Consider the following 9,221-nt stretch of genomic DNA (forward strand, 5'->3'; position numbering starts at 1 on the left):
AAAAAAGTCACGCCAAAAAAACAAAACAAAACTCTATATCGTTGAATGAAAAAAAATTCCAAAACGTGCAATTCCCGCCCCCACCCCAAAAATGATTTGCAATACAAAAATTCTTCTGACAGTCCAGCTTTAAGAGGTTCCAAGATCCCAAGTTTAAAGAAACCAGTTGATATTGTAGCATTAGTGTTTCATGTAAATACTGTGTTTGTTGTGAACACCCTCAGTTTCACCTTTGGCCCATTTTATCTTACTGTATTAGTTTCCAGTTTGGGTGGCATTTTGGACAGTGCCCTGGTGGTAGTGTATGATGCAGGAGAAGACACCAAGAGCTCAGGTGTAATTGAGGAGAGAAATACCTAAGAATACTATTGGCGTTTCACCTAACGGGGGTAGAAAGGACAGTTCAAGCGGACGGTCTCAGCTGCATCATTCCGGATCCTGGGCTTGTGGGAAGTGCCAGAAAGGGCTTTTCCATCCCATTGTGGTTTGAAGAGGGGAGCTGCTGTTGGTCCTAACAGCGTCCTACAAGAATGCAAGTGTAGAAAGATTCTACAGCAGAAGAAGAGAAAGAAGGTCATCCAACCTGGATGCCTTAGTGCAGACTTAGAGCAGCAACGACTGTTTTCCTTTGTGAGCTCCTGCAGAAGATCTCCGGGCGTTGAGGGGCGGTAGCTCTGGTAGTACCCGCTTGTTCAAGGTGGTCTGTTGAATGAGATTTCCTTCTCTTTACCTCGGAACTCAATCTCCTGAGGCAGGGATCCAAGTCAATTTTATCTTGTGGCCTGGCCCTTGAGAGGTCTCGTTTAAGCAAGAGAGCATATTCAAGAGATGGTGGATACCTTGTTGCCTTCTCGGAAAAGATCTACCTTCCTGGTATATATCAGGGTTTGGTGGACTTTTGATTGGTGCACTGCTAAGCAGGGTTTTCCTACAGGGAATTTGATATCTTCCATATGGCAGTTTTTTGTAAGGAGGTTGGATAAAGGTCTAGCTCAATTTCTTAAGAGTGCAAATAGTGGCAGTTGTGTTTCAGAAGTTTCTCATGCCTTGTGAGGAGTGAACCACAGACTGCCAGTAAAATAACTGCTTTTGTCTTGGAATTTGAACGTGGTGAAAGGGTTTTGAACTCTTTAAAGAAGTGGCTTTTGGCTGAGCTGCTCAGTTATGTGAGTTTATGAGCTGTAAACTCGTTGGTCTTTCAACGGAGATGGTACAGATTTGTACAAATTTGGTGTTCCTTCCGAAGAGGATTTGCTCTTTCATCTTAGTTGGATAGTGGATCTTCCTTCTGTAGGGAGTTGTGTTTGCTACTCTACTCCATGGGTGTGCAGTGGGTTCTATTGTGAACAGTTGTAGAGGATCACGTAAGAGGGTCATGGCTGATTTAAAGAAGTCATAAGTACAGCCTAGGTAGTTAGAGGACCACCACTCCCAAACAAGACAAGTGATTTCTTGGGTCAAGCTTTGGTTGGTTTCACCACTCTAAAGAGTGCCAACTTGGTCTTTCCTTGCATTCGTTTGTGATACTTTGTCTTGATGTTCGAACTATGGTCAAGAGCTTCAGAGCATGTTTGGCAGGGTCCTGCCCACTCGAGGTAGAGCTTGGCTGCATCCCTTGCATTTAGACTGGTCTGCTTGGATGAAGATGAATGGACTTTAAGACGTTTTGTATTGCAAATCACTTTTTTTTTTTTTTAGCTTGTCCTTCTGTGTCTGTGTTTTCTGAATGTTATTTTTCTCACCCTTGCTAACATACCTGACACACAAATGTTGCCATTTTAATAGTCCTTTATTGCTGTCCAGAGTTTTTCTGTACCTCTTTAATCCCCTATTCCTGACAAGATCTCTAACTTAATCATTCATATTCTTGAATTTGGACCTTCTGAAGTCTAGGACTTTTGTTCAAATACTAGGTAATTTTAAAAGGAGTTACATAAGTAAATGGAGCGTACTATCATAGCAATTTTAAGTAATTTACGTGCACTTACACATGACTACCCTATGGAGAATTCAATGTCATGTATTATAGCAATTTTCAAAAGCCCACTGCCATGCATTTACACATGTAAAACCCAATTGTAAGCATGCAAATGCTTTTAAAAATCAGACCCATAGGTTTTGATCCAGTGTTTTGCATCGTAACATCTTATGGTGAAACTCGTCCCCATGTTACTCCTTATAACCTCAGTGACACTGTCTCCCTTTGTAAATACCCAGCTCACAGGTGAGCTCCTCAACTAGTAGATCCTGCAGCTGGCACTCTCTAGTCTACCCCTTTTAAGTTTAAGGTCACCCTTAACTGTCCCTTTGGATGGCTTCTCTCATGTCCATATCTACCTCTTTCTTTTGTGATGGTGGTTTATGGATTGGACCCTTAGATTTCTTCAAGGCAACGTACTGCAACAATATCCTTTTTTTTAGCATTTTATTGGAAATGACCTTCATGTAAAGCGTGTGAGATGCAAAGTAGAAAAAGGAGCCTAGCAAGGGGGCCAGACAGCTTTTGCTATTGTTCTCCCAGATGGGTAGGATACATAATCCATTCCCGGGAGGCACGTTCGTGTGTGCTTTAACCTCATGCTACTAAATTGCCTGCATCATCTAGTCCAAGTGGCTAGCCATGCTGCCTCCTCTTCTAAATAGTTATCCCAATTTTTCATCTTATTATCCAACACATCTCATGACATCTGAAAGAGGCCTGTGAGGTCTTCATATACCAGAGCAACTATTTTTTTTATTTTTATTTTTTTTTTTTTAATGGCTCTTTGAAATGTGTCCTTACCTACAAACTACCTGGAGGAGCAAAAAAAAATACAGAGGTCTGTCCAAGAGGTGGCAGCACTGATTCACGAAGAGCGTGGCATTTGGCCATTTAACTGTCTGTAGTAGGGCTGGCTTGGTGGCCTTTGGCTGAGAGCTGTAGCTACAACAGCTGGGACTGGCTTGGGAATAGGATATAAAATAAGAAAGCCCATCTGTAGTGGTGAATAAAACGCTTATGGTGGTGTCATCCAACCAAGGCCAGTTTCAAGTCTACTGGAAGGGCAAGACGGAGGCACAGGCGGAGACGGCTGGATCAATAAGAGAAAAAAGAAAGTGGTCTGCTTGTGAGTCTCTCATAGTTACCCATCATTACGCCCCTTCACGCCAGTCTGTATGCCCAATCGCCCATTATTTATAAACGGCTACAAATCTTATTTTTGCAGGCTGCTGTGATTTCTTGTTGTGCTAATCTTCAGTTTCAAGAGTGATTCTGAGCTCGGAGGGGGCACTGGAAAGTGAGGTTAGAAAACACTAAACCATTTGAATTAAAACACAAAAAAAAAAAGGAATATTTTACATTGCACCTGCACCCACGGAGGACTGCAAGTGTCTTTACCAATGTAACCCTTCAGGGATAGGCAACTTCGGTCCTGGAGTGCCCCAGCCAGGTCAGATTGTCAGGACATCCACAAGGAATATGCACGAGAGATATTTGGATATGATAAGGCGGCGTATGCAAATGCCCCTCATGCACATTCATTATGGATAGCCTGAAAACCAGACATTTGTCAGTGAAAGGACAGCGAGTAAAAGTGGAGGGGATTCCTCAGGCTCTGCCAGTTCAGGAATAAGAGGAGGGGTCCGTGGCTTGATCCAACATCTTAGCTGGGGCCTAGAAGGAAGGTGGCAAATGAGTTCTCAGCCTGATCTGGGCTGCGCAGGCCGGGGGAAGGTGTTCTTGTGACATTTGTAGATTTTGCTTGGCTTGCTGTTTGACAGAAAGTGGAAGTAAATAAGGGAGCGAGGACTGTGCAGGAGGATAGTGAGAGGGGGCGTTGAGAGGACGGCCTATGGATGGGGTGGGTATGTTACGTACACACACCTGTCTGAAAAGCGTTATTCTGCTCGTTTATGTGTAGGCACACAGCCAGAGCGGAGGCAATGATGCATCCTGCGCGCGTGTATGTGCGCGCGCAGCAGCGTAATGAGGGAATTTGACAACAAGCGCATGTCCAGCCCATGACCAGGTTCCCCAGTCTAGATCCAGGTCCGCAAGACCCCAGCCCCCTGAATAACTTTATAAAACTACGTCCAGGCATTTATGAAGACTTGCACCTCCTCCCATAGCAGAAGTAACTTTGCGCTGAGATATACCTGGGCGCACGGCCAGGCGCGTAGTTACTCGCGTGCATATCTCTGGGCCCCATCCTGGATCGCCCATTCCCTGCCCCCATTTTTAATCCATTGTGAGATATCCGGGCCTCAGTAACCCTGTGTGTGCATGTGGGGGACGTACATGTGCAAGCTGCATGCCCAGCTCCTGCTTCCGGTGTGTGCCCGCCTTCACCATACCTTGTTTACGTTTATTCCAGATTCATTCATGTAAATCCAGATTAAAAAAAAACAAACAAACCTGAGAAGAAATAAAACGGTTGAGAATGTGATGCTATTTAAGTGTGCGAAGGTAAGTGACATGGTTAGGAGAAGGATGCCATGGGAATCCGCGGGCGCCGTGGCAAGGTGGAGAGAGAGTGCGATACCAGTGCCGTCTGAAGGCGCAGGGTGTTATTAGGAAGGAAGAGAAGAAAGAGACAGCACTAGGTCCTTGGGATAAGAATCGAGGCGGCCCACATTAGAATTCGATGTGCTAAAGTGAAAGCCCCATCCCGTGATCAATGACTTACAAAGGGGAATGTCTCTTAAGTGATGCCAGGTGGTCACCCAGCAGTTCAACTTCGGGGTCTTTCCTCAAGCGTTGTAGGCTCTCAAAGATGACTCCTAGCTTCCTCTTAAGCTCCATTCCATTTTACCTCTTATTCCTTCAACCCTCGAATTAAGAGGCCTTCCAGCTCTGTGCCTGGCCCCAGAACTCTAGTCCTCGCGGTGAAAGGCATCCAGCCCCAACGCTGTAGCCCTTTGCCCATCTCATTGAACCATCCTTTCCTCCCTCACGTCTCCATGACCGAACCCTTGCCTTTTAGCAGCTGTTAAACTTCAAAAGTGTTAATCTTCCTCTTTCTAAAGTAGAAGGAGAAAATAAATCTGCCCTTAGAACATAAACATGTGTATTTCCTCCTGTACGTCTCAAAGGAATGAAAGAAAGGCTGTAATTATCAGCAGGGCCCATCATTATCAGGCACTCACCTACTTATCATCTAATGACTTTAGAAAGGCACCTGGGTCCCACCCACTTTAATTACTGGATAACTAGAGAATTACAGGCATCAGCAAAACAACCTTCAGGCAGAGAAGATTTACAGTTATTGACTGTGGCAAGTTTCCCATTGCTCGCCAGATTTCAAACTTTGTCAGTAGTGTCTGCTTGTTTCCAAGTCCTTTCCTTTCTAGATCTGTGGGTGGGTGACCATTTTTGGGTCGTCTCATGGTTGCTTCTCCCTTGCAGGTCCTCCAGTGGTTTACGAGTTGGGATTGGCTTCCAGTCCTGGACCTGCTGGAAGTTAAATTCTGGCCTGCAGCACTGTCCCCTAGATTCATGGCTCCGCTTTGCTGCGTTATAAAAGTATATGCTGATGCCATCCAGCTCTTCTTGGATGGGAAGATGTGCAGTCCTCTTTGAATGGAGTGGCCAATTGTATGATGCAAATTAAGAGCTGGATGAAGCTACTTTTTTTCCCCCCAAATTTAAGGAACGTTAAAGAGGCCATGTGCCATCTCCCCTGATATTATAATAATTCCTTTTACAGATGACATCCGGGAGGATTCGGCCAGGACGTCTGAGGCTCAGACTAGTTCTGTTTTGCAGGCAGGCTTTTATAAACTGAGACTGCCGAGACAATTGAAGTATATCAGAGACAGGGAAGATTTCAGGATCATTCAGACTCTTATATTACCATCAATACACTGCTGTCCTGCTTTATAGACTTGGCCTGGCGAGGTTTCATTTGCGAGCCTTACAAGTGTTATTAAATTCCCCCTCTGCATATGCTATGGGTGTTGGAATGAGCGCAGGTAGACTATAACCCCTTTTCCCTCGTACACCTGCATGGGCTGCCGGTGACATTCAGACTGCTCATCTTAGTTTATAAAGCAGGGCCCATGTTAGCATGTGGCTCTTACATCTAAAAGGGACTTCTGTTCGAGATGACTTCTTTAAAGAGGTCCAGCGAACGGCCATTTTCCAAAATTGTTCCCAGAGCGTGGAATGATTTACCCAAGGAGATCCACTTATTACAGACTAGCAGAGTTTTTTTCAGACACAAGTGAAAGCTTGCCTAGCTCTAGGGTGCAGTGTGTGTTTATAATCTGGCAACATGTGTTTAGGGTTTTAGATTGTGTTTGCTGTTCAATTTATGTAAGTTTGGTTTATTGCATCCTGATTTGTGTCCACTGCTTAGAGCCATTGTTTCGAGTTAAGCCTCATACAAGAATTTAAAAATAAATTATTTTTTTTGTAACTTTCCTCTTCTCTAATTTTTTAATGTTTGATCTTTCTTTGGTTATTTTCCTGGTCTCTTTTCTCTAGAGCTCACCCTGTGGCTTTTGATCACTCTGTGTTGGCTCCACTGTGCTTTTATTAAATTTTTTTATCCTGTTCCACTTTCTCTTGTATTTTCTGTGCTTCCCACACAGTACTGATGAAAGCAGAGGCTTTGTGAAAGAGGGTGAGGAAATGAGACTTGAGTGTCTGATTCTTGCTGCTCCAGTGCAGAAAGCCCCAGCAGGTGACAGCCTTCTCCATGGATGGAGACTTTGTCCTGGGTTGACATCTGCATCTCATGCTGGTGTGGTTTACCCCCACCATGGACTTCAGAGAGACCCCTCACAGAAGATGTACGGACTGAGAAAACCTGTTTTTAGTTTGATTACCAAGGAAAAGGATCTGGGTAGATTAGTTGCTAATAACCTGGGAATGAGTGCACAAAACCAGACAGCAGAGGCCAGAGCGAGCTGAAGGTAGATATGAATATCTTCAGGTGATTTGTAATTTATGGTTATAGCACCAGATATGGCTCAACCGGAGTAGTTCATCATGGTTTGGGATGTTCTCCAGTGCCAGCTGCAAAATCTGAATCTTGCAAACTTGATGCATATACATTTTGCTTATGTGAAATACCTAAAAAAATTACTAATGGAAAAAAGAGGTGACAGCAGTGGGGAGTTTAAATAGGCCCATAATCCAGCAGCCTCAAACTGTATTTCATTAGATGCATAACTTTGCACATACAAAAAAAGTGGGTGTTCAGGAGGGCATTTTGGGGGATGTTTGACTTATCTGCATGCACACCCTTACACCAAGTTTAGAAATGCATAAGCAATGCAGCCTTCAAAGTCAACTCGCCCATGTTTGGTTGAAAGTCAGGTTGGTTTTCTGCATGCTTCACATTGCACATTTAACTCTGTTCTTAAATACATTAATAAGGCAACTTTTTTTTTTAATTCTTTATTTTAACAAAAATACAATCTTGAATAGTAACAAGTGGAATAGAAAAAACACAATATTCATTCCTCTGTTTTAGTCCATAGTAAAGGATCCAATTTAGTAATCATTACAATAAATCATTTGTTATTCTAAAAATAAGCAGTTTTACAAGCTGACTATATTTACTTATGGAACACACACTTAAATGAATGATTCAACTAATACCTTATCACTTAAAAAGTCAACTGGGAAGGAGAGAAACACACATGCAGTACCCCTGTGGTTGATACAACACTTACAGGGGTGTTTAAGAAGAAAGGTGGCTCTGACGAAACGCTACTTGGCCACGCCCTGTTGCTGATGTCATTGGGTGGAGATGCAGCGGAGGGCCCATAAACATCGGCCCAGTTGTGGCGTGTGCCGGCATGGTGCCGAAGGGGGATGCAGCTTTGTCCAGTTTTCTTTTGATATTTCTAAATAGTCTCCTCCATTAAATCTCCCTTCTCCTCCAAAGTAAAGGATCTAACTGCGAAAAGCAGTCCTGTGAGAATGGTCTGGCCCAATTTGTTTTCCTTTTCTATATCGTATGCTGCATTCTGTGCGAAAGAGAGGGTGGAACCTGCAAATGCCCCTGGAACCCCTAGAAAGGGTCCAATGGACTCCCATATACAGCGGACGCTAAGATCAGAGGAGGCGCAGGATGTGGGCGTAACCAAGGAAGACATCGTGGTCTCCCCACCGGACCTCTCTCTATCCCCGATCTATAGGGAACCTCCAGCCAATCTGGCGATTTCCAGAGCCCAAGCGCCACTGGACGTCACAGATCGAGAAGTTAGCCCAGCAGGGCCGGAGACCTTAGGAGCATCTGAATTAGTAAACCGAATAGGATCCCTTCGGGGATGGGCTGACTCACTGGTCATGGAAGGTGAAGAGCAGTTGGATCAAGCAAAGGTGGGGGGGGGGGGGGGAACAGCTTATTTACCCAAAATATTAGTTTCACAATTGGTTAAGCCACGTATAACAACTTTGGATGTGATTTGGGACGCAATCGCAAGTTTACATAAATCTAATGCTTCTCATATTAGAAAAAGTCAATGCTATGCAGGCCAGAAGGTTTAATTTAATAACTTTTATATACCAGCATTAGTAGGAGACATCATGCCGGTTCACATAACAAAAGAGTGGAAAATACATTATAACAGGGCGGTGGGTGAGGAACAGCAACAGAGGAAGGCAAGAAGATATAGGTCAGAAAAACTGATTAACAGTAACTAAACAAACAATTCAACAAATAATTAAAAATGTACTGAATGGAAAACAGCACCAGCAGTAAATTTACTATGTATCTGGGATTTAATTTTTAATATAGAAGCATTTAAAGATAAGAGTTAAAAGGTAATGAGAAAGTTAGAAAAGATATGGATAATTGGAAATCCGTGCAGGACACATTAGTGAAAGAAAAGCAATTACTAATGAGACAATTTAACTGCACAAAAAAGGCCCAGGAATGCTGCTAGGGCCACGCTCAAGCAGTATTGTCTCCATTTTTAAGGCAACTCTTCACCCAGTAAAGCTGTTGCTTTGTTAATATAAGAGGCTTAGGGGAAGCCTGCACAGTGCGGCAGTTGCTACCCTTAACATAAGGCTTGGGGGTAACCTGCAAGGAGCGGCAGTTACTACCAGATGGTACAAACAGAGTGGTTCTAGCTATATCCAGTTCCATTTAAGTGTGACCAGATGCCAGAGTTTTCAACTTTGAAGATATCGTTTGTATCAGCATCCATCCACATCCTAGGAGTGAATAAGTACCAGCCCTGCAGGGTTCTAGTGTCCTGACTCATCTTAGATGAGCATGGTT

This window comes from Rhinatrema bivittatum, chromosome 19 (genome assembly GCF_901001135.1).
Source record: "Rhinatrema bivittatum chromosome 19, aRhiBiv1.1, whole genome shotgun sequence".
NCBI lineage: Eukaryota > Metazoa > Chordata > Amphibia > Gymnophiona > Rhinatrematidae > Rhinatrema > Rhinatrema bivittatum.